The sequence below is a fragment of the Varroa jacobsoni genome, unplaced genomic scaffold (assembly GCF_002532875.2).
Source record: "Varroa jacobsoni isolate VJ856 unplaced genomic scaffold, vjacob_1.0 scaffold_624, whole genome shotgun sequence".
Taxonomy (NCBI): Eukaryota; Metazoa; Arthropoda; class Arachnida; order Mesostigmata; family Varroidae; genus Varroa; species Varroa jacobsoni.
The window spans coordinates 17,765-30,401 of record NW_019213526.1 but is presented as its reverse complement, the minus strand read 5'-3'; the positions used below and the strand labels follow the sequence as shown (position 1 = coordinate 30,401).

General features: G+C 40.8%; 2 long non-coding RNA genes across 2 annotated transcripts; both read right to left on the bottom strand.

The window, feature by feature from the left end:
- Positions 1–3,573: 3,573 nt before the first annotated feature.
- On the bottom strand, positions 3,574–5,674 carry LOC111262050 (uncharacterized). Its single transcript, XR_002681347.2, has 2 exons — positions 4,132–5,674; positions 3,574–3,811 (listed from the first exon to the last, which is right to left on the bottom strand). It is a non-coding gene; the product is annotated as an uncharacterized LOC111262050 (long non-coding RNA).
- Positions 5,675–7,353: 1,679 nt separating this feature from the next.
- LOC111262051 (uncharacterized) lies at positions 7,354–10,886 on the bottom strand. The gene is made up of 4 exons (XR_002681348.2): positions 10,592–10,886; positions 9,608–9,752; positions 8,493–8,693; positions 7,354–7,885 (listed from the first exon to the last, which is right to left on the bottom strand). It is a non-coding gene; the product is annotated as an uncharacterized LOC111262051 (long non-coding RNA).
- Between the last annotated feature and the right edge of the window lie 1,751 nt (positions 10,887–12,637).

Sequence of the window (12,637 nt, the reverse complement as noted above, 5' to 3'; positions counted from 1 at the left end):
AAGCGAGCGTAATTTCGATGAATTATTGTGTAAATGTAGCACGTTATGTAACACCATGTAAATATAGCTAGATTTGTTCTATTTCAACATTGTCCGATCACAGATACGAAGACGGCCATCGCACTCTCTTGTTTAGTCCTTGCAGAAATAACATGGCGGATAGTGGATCAACAAACGACTTTCCCAGATAATTTCAATTGAAGCTATATCAAAAGCTATTACTGTTTAGTCGTACATGCAAGATTTGCACGATTCATGTGTGAAGTAGGCAACTTCAGACGAATCTTTTGCAGTGGTTAGCGTTTTAGTCGCTAGCGACGTCTGATATGTGCTCTAGCAATGCTTTACTACGTCGCGTAGTTATCATACTTTTCAAACAGTGAACAGTTAGCTATCTGTCGTTTTTCCAAGCAGATATATAAGCCGGCCTCATTTAGCTCACTCTCCGTCCTTTCGGCTCTCGAACACGTCCTAGCGCTTACCGCATACAGACGCAGTAATAATATCTTCGTAGTGAATTATGTCACCGGCGTTAGATAGCGTATTTCACTTATAATATTGCAAAACCACTTCTTTTGATGCATATAGATTATAGGAGACTGTCAGTGTTGCCAGGATCTTCATATAAGCGCAGCTCTCTGATACCGGCATGCGAAATCGCTAGTCTATCAGTTTAATGAAGATACTATGCTATGAGTCGAAGATCGTAGCCCGCGGACGTACAGATCTGCCCTATAGGCCCACATAATTATTGACGTTTACAAAAACGACGGCAGGCTTCGAGATGAATGCTGTAAGAACAAGTTACTGTTACCTTCATAGTTCGGTTGCAAGCATGTAAATAGAAGCTACAGTTAGCCAGGTACAATCACTCAATTATGCAGCAAATCGAGAGGCAGAAACATTTTTCGAACGATCACCGACAACTTATAAAAGAACTTGCTATACTAAAAAACTGTGCCCACTGGAATCCCCTGGCGTCTTTCAACACCTGTCAATAATAGTGATTGTCGAGATTTCGTTGAAACCGCGCACCGTTTAGTCCTGCAAATTCGCTAATAGTTGGACGTTTCTCTAAGTTGTTTGGGAACTTTTGAAATTGTTCGAAACGTTTTTCTCTAGTCTCGATAAAAAGAATCGACATACCCAAGCTGTTATCGAACGAACGTTGAACGTTTACGGGATTTACTTAGCATTAGTTATTCTTTTACGTCGTTGAACGTAATCCAAAAACAAAAACAAATTGATTGTACTGTATTTTTTTCTTTTGCTGAATTGAACGCTTAGGTTAGTTTTCGTCCAGGGCTGCAATAGGTCGTGCATGTTATGTAGTTACTTCAGTTACAATCAACTGTAACGCACGTAAGGTTATCAGGACGACTGCAACAAAATCTAATAGAATGGATCTACGCACATTCGTTTTAGCACGATAAAAAGCGTTCATCCAGAAGCGTGAAGCAAACGAATGAAAAATGTCCTCCATTCAGGACTCGCGACCGACAAACACAATCAAGAAAAACGCGTCATCTTATTTTTAGTTCGATCGAGCCCGATCGAAGCTATGTAATTAAGATACAATTGTAATTATAATATTACTGGATGATAAGAAAATTACCATAATGGCTTAAGCCTCATTTCCTGACGCATACGTACGATGTCTGTGATTATTATAACGAAAACCTACAAACTGCAATTGCACATTTTCGATTGCCCAAGCGCCCAAATCACCTCTTTACGTCAAGACATCATGTCTGTTGCACTCTTCAGCCATCTGTACCTGCCCACGTGACCATCGCGGCGTTTTCTGTCAATTGCGGGCGATAATCAGGAATGAGCGGCGCTACACAGCAACGCGTGGACTACGGCGGTGCCTATTTCGCACGTACGTTCATGCGACACCAGCTTACTTGCTCCAACGTCCGTCGAGGAACTTCGTGGACGATTTAGCTTTTTCGAAATTCCTGGTGCTCGCTGCTGATTCCACTCCCGGACACTAATCGCTCGTGACTGCTCTGGTGCGTTGAGTCGGTCTGTGATGTTTCGAGCTTTACGTCCGGTATCGCCGTTTGGCGTTCCATCAGACAAACGGCTGGCACCCAGCACGAAACCAAGTCTGTCTATGCCTGGGTGCAGACACAATCCTTAACGTTAGCAGGCACATACGTTACCCAATAGACTATCAGCGAGGCTGGGCTATGGTGCCTATTTACGAAGTAGCAGCCTAATCAGCGCTAGCACACACATTTGCATAAACTTCTCTCGGTTGTCCCTTATGTCAACCTTCAATGCTATGCCAAGTTGAAAGAAAATGGCAGTGTCCCAGGCTAATTAGCCACTCGTAGTCTTCCTATGCGTGTAGTCTTTTATAGTTTTGAGCTCTTTGGCTCTTTCTGTTTGGTCAGGATGTTGTAGCAACAGTGGTAGCTCTATCCAAGCTTGTTTCACTTTTCGTAGTTTTGAGGCCGCCAGTCGCCTGCGAGAGCCCTTAGAGGGCAACGAAAATTCAACAAATGTGATCCGAAATGAATGACAAAGTCATAAAAACTCTCCCGAACTCGACTCTTCGAAGTGTCTTCATAATAAACGTGGCTGCAATGTCTGATGTAAACGCACACAGAGATTAAACAAAAGTATTTTTCATAAACTCACGTGACAAATTGTAATTTATCTGTGATGTCCGAAGCTTCGGTGGTTCGCAGGTGCTGTTAAAAGGGCAGTCGTCCATCTTCAACTTGAGCGACAAGAAGAAAGAGGTGGCATCGTCACAAACGAAGATGCAGTTAATGACAAATCGGACGATTATTATAATGATGTTTAGTGAGTGGCAAGCGTTGTAGCAATGACAGGGTGTTTGAGTTATATTTTCGAGGAATAATTTGATTATTTAGGGGGGTTGATGAATACCGCTGAAGGACATGACACTGGCACAGTGTAGCATTTCTACCGGGTTCGTGCGCATTAAATATAAGCTCAAATTAAATGTGGTTGAGTTCCGCAAAGATCAAGCAGTTACCTCAGAAAGGTCGCGTAGCTGCGATTCTACGAGTTCTACTTGATAACTGTAGCACCAAGAGGGTAGTTCTTAGCCAATATACAGCATTACTGTTATTATAGAAAACCGCAAAGGGACGTAATAATGGTTCTCTTTGTGGCACTTATGCCAAAATAACTCATCAAGTGTACATTGCCATACTGTTTATCATGTAAAATTTCTAACTGTATTTTATTTTTTGTTTTCTATAGTGTCAAAGGAAGGACAAAAAAAACAAAATGGCATACGGCTTGAAGGTTAGGTTTTTCCCATATAGATATAGTCTGCCATATAGATAAAATGGTGTTGGCTAGAATGAGGACATTGATGGCCAGCATCAATGCTAATCGAATGACTCAGCAGTCTTGGGACGACGTAAATACGTGAATATCGCACGCTACACAAGTTTTTTTTTTAGGACTTGTCGGTTCCGATTTAATAACTCCATATCTCTGAGACGTCCAGTGATACAATCGTCGTCAATAAAGGTACAGCCTTGTAAAATACTGATACACCTCGTCAAAAAAAAAGACACGTTTACATAACAAAGAGGTATACACTTTATTTATTTCAGTGGTAAAGCAAAATATCGATGTAGAAACTCGGTCAAATAGGTCTATTACAACCATAGAGTTGATGTTGAGTTTCTTTCATTATGCTAACAGATACTTCAATATCCACAGACCTGTCCTTACTTCCTCGTCCAGGAATACATGGTCCCTGAATACTCCGATGAAAAGTGGCCGCTGTTACCATACCTGGCAAGCGTCTTCGTTTAACCTGAAACCAGTATTAGCCACACAAAAAACAGTACAACTAAATCGTACCATTTTGACGTAAAAAAAAAGAGCTTAATTTCTACTTTTTTCGCTAATAACAAATTCATAGGGATCGTTTTGATTGAGCTTTATCACTACCGTCCCTCGTGAACACTATAAAACTGGTTCCAAAAAGAACTTGTTTACATATTTGAAGTACGTACCGACCAGGGGCGGGCAAGAATGGAAAAAACTCTAATAGTGAAACACAATCATAAGGTTGGGCTATACTGCGTTACGAAGGTTTGTGACCTACATTTCGTATTATTTCAGTGAACCAACCTTGCTGCTTTTCCGCATCGGGCCTCTCACGTTACTTCCATCGGCGGTTCGCCCAAGGAACTACTTGCAAGCGCTATTAGTGGCGTTCAATAGATTGCTTTTATCGCATCTATAGTTGAAGAGTATTTGTCTCCGATAGGTCCTGGTTTTGACTAGTGAGTGCCTCATCCGTGCCTAACAATCATCCCTTAAACACCGTGCGCTATACCAATGCAGAGGGTATATATATTGATTTCTTTCGTCCGTCCGGGGAAATAACAAAATTCGCATCACATTCAATAGGATGAGACTAGCCTGGTTCACGCATGTTAGAACGTTATTTTCTTTGGAGCAGACCACCTTGCACATGATGTTCGGACCCTACCATTTTTGCCGTATACATGTTTCATCTCTGCGATTGGGCATCTGATACATTGCATACCTTTCAGCTACTACCTAAACCAATGCTAAAAAGCAGCAAATTTAAGTTAATCTGTTCTAATTACGTGATGATTCGTAAATCTGCAGGTCATAACCCCTTTTGATTGAAGACACAATTTGACCACTACATGGCAATACATATTGTTATGAATCCAACTCTTCCACGATCAACGGGGTTATATTTATTATTGTAACTTAGTGTAAACCGCGGCCCGAAAGCCATATGGAAGGTTATGGATAATAGTGAACCGTTGCTAGGTTGTATGCTTGAAACTGATCTCGGAATTTCGAAATAATTCCCCCAAGTAGTATTCGCGAATGAAAAACTATCCTATTAGAGGAAATAGTCTGGGTTGACAAATGTATTAATAGTACGCCAACCATTTACCTAATACGATGTGAATTTATTACGTGAACCTGATATAGCTTGTAGTGTATAACGCCCAACTGCCATTTTGGAAGGCATCTATATACGAGCCGATCGCGGAGACGATGAAGTGACCATTAGACCTCTTGAGATTTTAATGTTGAGATTAGACTCAATGGAGCTACGGCCGATTGCTACCAATAGAGTTTTGTTTATTTTGTCGTCTCATAGATAATTGATGTTGTTGTAAGCCTGGGCGTAAACTTGTGCACTAGTGAAAGAGACAATTGGATACTGTATATCGATTCGCTTCGCTTCACGATTCAAGCTAGTAAGATGTAAGTCTCACGCCATTAGATATCTACTAGAAGTTATACTGTACTATCTTTGAACATGAAACAATGCTTTGTAATTTTTCGACGGTCAATTAACTGACTGGCACGACCCATTGTTCAAGCACAGCAGTGTTCTTTTCCGCCTGGACAACGATAGGATCAAAGGACAGGGTCCTCATCGAACTTACATTGCTAATCGAGCCAATGAAGACCGAACGAGGTCCAGGCTAATGCTTTAGCAGTTAAGCTCCAATTAAACTCGAAGAGTGGGCTAAAATCGACCAGCGTTTTTAACTTCTGTTATGGATCCCGCATGTCAAAGTTATAATTTGCTGCTTTGAACATACACGCCCATTCGTACGCATTGGTCGACGAGCTACTTCCATTAGGTAACTGTGTAATGTTCAGGCAAAAGCTGCAACTTCGAGGAACCCTGTGACTAAATTCCTTTTTGCAAACTTCCCAAAGTCGTCCTCTGTCCTGCTATACTAATGTTGCCCTTGTGATGCACTCGTGCGGCGCACGACCCATCAAAGTGGCTGATCGGCTGGATCGGAGTACGAGTATGTTCGTGCGGAGTATCGATAAAATCATACAAGGTCATAATGATAGGTTTTTTTTCGCTGTCAGGTTCAATGGCACTGTTTGTCTCATCTAGGTTTAGATAAATATTTGTGTCTCATTATTTGTGTGAAGTTCACCATCGAAAATTAACACTTGTTACTGATATATATTCTGTATTGCATGTGTTCTATCCCGTTTTTAGAGTACACTATGCGCGTTTTTCTTGTCATGAAATATCTCGACGTTGGCCTCGAGTGGATCGTAGCTTCCGCGCGCGATTCGATCATAATTGGCCGTTCGGATATCGGGATTTCCCTCTAATGTAAAGGCCAATTGAACAGTTCTATGCTACTTCATGAGTCGCCATCGCGACACTTCATTGTGTTTATCACCGTGATCAGGTCGATAGTGCGCACAGTACCTCAATAGCAGAGTCACTTTAATCAGCAACTCGTTTCATCCCAAACACAACGAGGAAAACCACTAGTTAGATTAGGTGTTTGTCCGAACTGCTCTACTTCAGACACTGGCATCGCCGTTCTATTCCATATGGTAAATAATGTAAGCAACTCTATAAACAACTATATTAGCCCATTGTTTTCGCAATAGGGACTTTCTTGATACATCCGAGATGCTCTAATTGGCCCAGTTGTTTTTCCATGCCGCGGTGATGTAACTGTTACTCTGCCCTTAAGCGACTCGCGAAATGGGCTACCAACGAAGCCAAAGTTCTGCTAATCTACCATGATATTTTTTGATTATCGTCCAGGTTCCAGTCAGTCAGGGAAAGAAATTTTACCTTATGAGCACTCATCAATCTACTGGAAATCAGCGGTAAGCTTCCCGAATTCTAACAAATTGAGCTTGGTAAACGATAGGCGTCCATTGCATAAATATTCACCTGCTAGTGAGTTGATGTATTCCAGGCGGACTAGTCTTGATTCTGTATTCAGAGTTACGATAATCTATGAGATTTGATACTGTTAACCTCGTAACCGAATATCGTTTGGGTTTTCTAAGCTTGTCCCGCGTATATTTTGTACAGATTTGTCTGATTGAGGTTTTATTATATGTAAATAGTTACTTGAAAACTTTGTTTGCCTGATCTCCATTCGAAGCCATTTTTTCTTGGACACAGCTGAAGGTAGTGTTCCAGTGTGTCGGGGATATCGGCAATAATTACCTAAACTTCAGTCGCCTAAAGCCATTTTCATGTCCCTCTAAATGAAGTAGGTTCACTTCAACTTTTTGTGTCCTATGGACGCTGTAATGAGTTATCGCGGTTGCAGGTGTCCACGATGTCTATGTCCAAGTTTGTAGTCTTTTTTTATTATTATTATCTAACGTGTTTTGCGTACCGTTACTGGTCATGATTACTCTCGTACACTGAAAAATCGAACACTTTAGACACTTGGCGGACGTCATCGTGTAAGCTAGCATCGACATGGAGGCGTTTGCCAGTGCTGGTATAACTTGAAGTTATTTGAACATCTGTATTTATGGAAAAAAAAAAAAAAAACTGTTTTTGATGTCATTGTAATCGCTGTTATGTATCGGCACTTTATACTGCCAAAATTACGTGATCTGATGATAATTTATATGGTTATAGTTCGTACAATTTTATCTATTTGGTTAATTTTTATTTGTGTACAATGTTTGTATCAATTATATGTGCAGCATATTCACTCAGTTCATACAGGTTTATATTTCAAAATAACATTCCTAAACTGTATACCCACGGTGTTAATCGATGACCTTCTGTCGTTTCCCTAACAGCATGACCCCACCGTTGTAAAACTTTTTCTGGTATATGAGCGAAAATTCCACCAAACGATTTTTGAATTCTCCTTTGAATGAAAAAGAACATTATTAAGCAAGTTCTGCAGAAACTGAAACAGATGATAGCCAACTGTGTCCAAGTTCGTTCCAGGCAGCTGAAGACGTACACGGTCTGGCGTAAACATAATGAGAGATTAGGCCTTTTCTGTTTTTCAGTTCGATTCGACTTTTTTACGGTGGCCTATTGCAGTCTTTCCAGTTGCTGACGGTGGAGGTCCAAGTCAGTCGTCTATTCAGAAAGCAGCGGCAACTTTTAATGTATAATTCCTTTTCACTCCTACCAAGCACACATCGTCATCCTCTTTGGCGTCAGCCTGGGCTTTAGCATAGATTATTAAGATTTGTGCATTGTTGTCGTATATGATTCGTTTCCTATCAGTCGTAATGAACCGTCTTAGAAAACGTTCGTCTTTATGTAGCATAGAGATAGAAATAGAAACAACGAAAATTATCTGTAGATTTTTCTGCTACATACATGAGTTGGAACGGTGAAACTGTGAAAACTAGTTTGAAGTTAATGGCTAATTACATGTTGAACACCTACGACCTCCTTAAGTACAAGCAAGCATTGGCCGGTGTTGAATGCCGACTGCTGTGTTACCGTTGCTTAAATTAATTGTAATTTTGTTTAATGGCGAACGGAATTAAGACATTGTACGCAATTTACGCTAATTACGTATATCCAGCTATTTCAGTCAATCCAAGCTTGCACTCCCAATCAGGTAGATCTGTTACCAGAAACGGACTCAGCATAAAATGTTCCGTTTTCCGTTCTGCAAACAGCGAAACGCATATTTTCAGAGGGTCGTTTTTCTTATTCACGGTAGTCTACTTACCTTCTTCTAGATCTCGTGCATACAAACGATTGGCAACGGTCATCTGCCTGTCTGCGCAGAAAGCTTTCCAGTCGATTGGGCCGAATTTTGGCTAAAGCATCCCTGTGATTTGTCGCCGTCGACTTCTTATGTCCGTTCGGAGAGCTGTTTGTCGCTCGAGTGAAAATGTTCGATTCCGTGGCGCTTAAACTGCAGTTTTCTCTTTGAGCAGTGCAAAAAAGAGTGGAGAAGACAGCGTCGGATTTGTATCGTTTCGAGCTTCGATTGAATACACCGAATTATTACTTTTAACGACTATAGTTCAATCTAGACACCACGACACACGCCCAGCAGTCGAAGTAGTAGTCACTTTGGGAACCTGGACGTGCCCAACTTCCCGCCCGGCACCCCGTTGGGCATTCTATCATATGGCTGGTTCGCAGCACGAAACGAAGTATATCGACACCCGGAGTCAAATCTAGATTACCACTTGCCCCTAAGGTTATTACGCCAATACTTTACCCACTACTACGAGGACTTAAGTATTACCCTGACCAGCTAGAAGCTCCAAAGGGAACTTTCTTATCAATTTAATATTGCAAATTACAGAAGACGTGCCAAGATAGACGACTTGCGCTTATCTGCTCATATTAATCGTATCGTGCTTACAATGTTCATGCTCCGACAAAAGATCTCCATAATAAGAGGATCAGTCGGAAAAGCATTCGTTTTTATTTATGAAAAGAATGCCTTTAGGTGAGGCCGCCTTGAAAAAGGGTTTCGAACTCAAAATCCAACACAGACCTAGAACTAACTTTTCCTATAGTATATAGAACATAATTACACAGCGCTAAAGAAACCCATCCTAAATCTCACCTAGGTGCTTAGCTTGTTTGCAATGCCCTTTGACAAAGTAAGCTTCTGCTAAAAACTGAGCATCATATAGAGGTGGTGATAACCTTCATTCTGTGAAAATGTTTTTGGTCTGCTATTGTGTACATCAGCCCGACAGGAAGACGCGAATCAGACTAATCTGCATCGTCAGGTTGAATACAGTCGCTTACCTCAATCCCAATTAAACGATCATACTAGTCTAGCGCTAATGAACAATCGGGTCCCAATAATCTGGTACTAACCTATTTTGATATAAGCTGCTTTAGAGATCGCGTAGTCCGGCCGTCTAATGCGCAGCTCTATGGATGCGGTGCCATGCTAACTATAACTGGTAAGCATGACGACACTGACTCAAACCTCAGCGGCGGCAAAGATTATTACTAGAAACTATAATGGGGAGGAAAATAAGAATTAAAGAAAACTACGTTATTTATTTTACGTTTATGTATTACGTTAAAAGGTTTGTGGTTGCCATGACGTTTTCTAGGTCCACAATTCCATCGTAACCCACCGCGGTAGGCTTCTGGGGGGGGGGGGGGTCTTGACGCTGCATCTGATATGATAATGTGATTTCAATGACTTGTCCACAAAGAGGAAAGTTTGAACATTCTGAAGCGTTTACTTTCGTAGTCTTTATAGCCTACTAGGACCTAATTGTTTCTTGCTCGAAGATAAGGCCACTCGCCATTAAAAAGCTTTCGCGAAGATTTTTTAGACAAACAAATGACCGTGCTGGCTGGCTGAATGTCATTTGCTTGTTACTTTGGTCGCTACGGTCGCATGGGTTTCGTATTTTATTTATTTAGGAATCTCTAGTTATTTCCTGTATGAACGAATCCTCCAAGCTTGGTAAATTTACAACATAGAGACCCTGTACTACGAAAAAGCAACCAAGCAAAATCTAAATTCTTTAACAATACTCTCCTCGAATGATTCAGTTACGTTCGGCCCATACACAATCTTACCTACATTGGTTTGAGTAGCCAATTTTTAGTTTCTAATCATTTTATTGCGATCATAAACGGTAAGGCTCCATGCAAGATAAATCTACATAAAAACATTAAATAAAGGGATTGTTCAGAAGCTTCTCATCAATAATTATCTGCTACCAAGTCAGCAACTAATGCATTTACGCCTATATATTACTCAGAACCAATGGGTCATTTCTCTGAAGGCAAAAAAATCGACCTCATCACATCAGATCTTATCAACGGCACCTCACTTACCTGTATAGACAGGCGTTAATGAGAACTCGATATCGTTGTACACACAACAAATAGCGCTGAGAGCTGACTTCGACGGAACAGTTTCGGGAAACGTTGATTACCGATTGACTAGTCATCGGTAAATAGATGGGTCCGGTCATAATAGATCAACCTAGATAGTTCTGTAGAATTTTGGCGTTATCTCTGATACATTATTCTTTCATTTAACTTGGAACTTTTATATTATAATTTATTTTTTTTATTATATATATTTATATATAATTTGTATATTTTTATAATTTATATATATATACCTAGCGACTTGATTTTAGACGATTACGTATGTATTGTTGAAGGATTGTATTAATAATTAGCCTTGCAAGACAAAATTAGCAAGTATTTCGTATAGGCGTACGCCTATATCAAGCAGGTTCAAAGCAAAACAGCAGGTCTTCATCGCAAGAGCCATAGCGGCGTTCACCCACATTCATCACACGTTAATATCGTTATTCTAAATTATTGATAAAGGAACGCCCGAAATAAGGCCTGCCTTAGCCTGTGGTAGATTAGGATGTCTTAAATGTCTATATGAATCGATGATAGGAAGAACTCAATCATCTAAATCTTATCCATACGTCTGGAATTTATGCTGCAGGCAACCTGTTATGACGAAGTGTACTCGAACACGTTTCATTCACCTGTTGTAAAAAACTTTGGTTCTGTTAATAATGAATATAACAGTGTAATACATTAGAATATTATTTTAATGGAGCAAAGGATTCCAATATGGCTTGCTCTACCACTTTCGAACTCGCAATTTTTGGAATATAGACCAGTTAAGATCTTGCATTGGGATTCTCTCGTCTCTATTCAGCATAAGCAAAATCAACGTGTACCAGACGCAGATTCGATGACTATCATCCCTATACGTACCTACCCTTATTATGATACCAGCGATCGCCTCTTCTGGCAGTTTCAGATTTATCATCAGGCCCATAAACATTGGCGTTATACAGGTTCTTACTTCATAAGATATTCTACTGATTTCGAGTGACTGCCCGTGGGAGGGGGCGAGGAAATTTAGTTAACTAGGCTCGATTAATATTGAAAGTTCACTAAGAGACTAGGCATGATGCCTATTACTGGAACACAATTTAGAAACTCTCCGACTGATCGCCTCCATAGACACTGGTTTTTGTGTGTTTACACACACTCTCAACATACTCAAAAACAGATCACTTTTACTTAAAAACAGATACTAATGTACACAACCAGACTTCCCGCGTTCATGGCTGCCCGCCGACTGATTCATTTTCGTCGACCGCGAAATTATGGCCTTCAACGGTGAACCCTAGTTTTCTAGGTTTTGTTAGTTTGAAGCTTCCATATTAATTTGCAGCGATTTTGTTGACGGCTGAAGTTTATATGTACCTTCAAGAAACTTCGAAAATACATGTCGTATTGTATCACAAGAATCGTCGTAAGACGAAATTATAGATCGTTTACGACAAAGGCGGGATAGTTGCCTGAGCGGATCAATGATTTGAGGGTTCCTTTATATTATATAGAGTCCAGACGGTGGCCGCGAAACTTCGTGCACTGTCGAGTTTGATCGCAGACAATTCTACACTTATCATCGGCGTGCGGCTGTACATAAGAGCTATTGCCTACTCCTGTTTTATTTGTTGTAGAGCACGTGACGATACTGTTGTTAGAGCAATATTTCGTTAACTACTGTGGAACGAAACCAGTGTTTGCCCTCTTCCCCCCTCGTTCCTACTCCTGGCTGCGGTCATTCCTGCAACACGGCCTTCGCATCCCCTTGTGCCTGGGTCCTGGACGCACATTTGAAACACTGTATTCGCAAGTTTTTGCCACACATTTTCAACGGGGGATTTAAGTTCGAAATTTCAAACTATGACGGAATCTCTACACCATTAGTGGTAAACGCCTCAGACATACGCTTTGCCATATGACACGGCGATTTGTCAAGCACCATTCTGCTACCCGGGGAAACGTTTCCGTTTAAATCACCTCACTCTATTGTCGTTTCCTCATTATCCCGTT